Genomic DNA, 1,607 nt, shown 5'->3' with positions numbered 1-1,607 from the left:
GTTCACTGCTCCCATCCAGTTTTCTCGTTGAGGTGTGAGTAGAGCTGCCTTGAGTGACCGAGGCACTACGATGGCCATGTTGACTCCGAGTAGGTCATGACGTTCACCCTTAATCTTTTGCATGTGGACTTGGTAACACTTATAGTCCTTCAAATGAACTGGAATCCTCTGTGTTCTCTTCGGTCGAGGTGTTAACAGTTCAACCTCTTGGCAATCCGGATTGTCAGAATTACAATCTGCTTCAATATCTCCCACTGACATTGTACTCGTTGTAGCAGGCGTTTCAGTTTCACCTGAATTCAATTCGAGAGTTGAAACTTGCTTACTTTCTTTATTAGTAAGGTCGGACTCATTCGAATCGAATGCATTCCTCACGACCTTCTCACCATATTCACGATCGAATTGAACATCCCGAGCAATAAAGAATCGATTCGCGTGTACATTTAGAAGCTGATATCCTTAGTAGTCATCAGCGATTCCTAAGAATCTGCATTTGATTCGACGTGCTGAGAGCTTTTTGTCGTGTCGGATGTCATGTGCGACATGAGCGTAATACACAGCCCCAAACTTGCATCCAGCTTAGATCCGGAGTTTTCCCATACACTATTTCGTATGGGCTTTTGTATGCTAACCTCGCACTAGGTGTCCTATTTTGGATGTAGTTGCCATATATTAGGGCTTCTGGCCACCACATTGCTGACATTTGTGCATCATTTAGGGCACATCGAATTTTACAAAACTTAGTTTGGTGGTCACGTTCCGCTGATCCATTCTCTTCTGGAGAGTACGGATTGGACTTCTCAAATCGAACTCCCTGGAGACGACAGAAGTCCTCCAGGGCCTTGTTGAAGAACTCTTTGCCTCCATCAGTTCGCAGTACTCGGACAGAGTATCTACCTTTGTCGGTTTAACGCACACATTCCTTGATCTTATTTACAGCATCACTTTTCTTGCAAATAGGAGAACACCGCTTCTATGATGAACTTGTCACAAATCAGATTTACATAGTACTTTATCCCAGCTTGAGGACCATATTGCCCCTTCACTTTCATGGGACCATTCGTGTCAGAATGCAGAGTGCTGTGGACATCGCTGTCCCTCGACCCTTGTAAGTTCCTATAGGACATTCTATTGCTCTTCATTTGCACACATACACCTTACAGCAGAATGCCACTTCGTTGAGTACCTTGGCCTCAATTTTTGGCACACATTTCACTTATCCACTGCTGAGAAGTCGAACAAGCATAGCTCGACCAACGTGACCGAGCCATACATGCCATTACTTCAGTATAAATTCCACTTTGCTTAGTGTTAGAGTATCTCCTCTATATGTTTGTGCCTTGACGCTTTGACACACCATTGGCGTTCCTTGGTACTCATGTGCCTGATATAGTAGGACCCTGAAATTGCTACAGCTACAAACTGCAGTTTATGCCCTTTCAGGATGAACTTAAACTTAGTGGTGTGACCATTCACCACTGTGTATCCATACTTTTTGCAGGAGGTGCTCTCTAATTATGTTGGTAGCTGACCTCGGGACATAGGCGACGTTGTCAAACTCAAACTCTTTGAGTCCAAGCGGTACCAACAAGCACAAACGAATCAAT

The sequence above is a fragment of the Aphanomyces astaci genome (genome assembly GCF_000520075.1).
Source record: "Aphanomyces astaci strain APO3 unplaced genomic scaffold supercont1.1, whole genome shotgun sequence".
In the NCBI taxonomy this organism is placed as follows: domain Eukaryota; phylum Oomycota; class Saprolegniomycetes; order Saprolegniales; family Verrucalvaceae; genus Aphanomyces; species Aphanomyces astaci.
Note: the sequence above shows the minus strand (reverse complement) of the source record.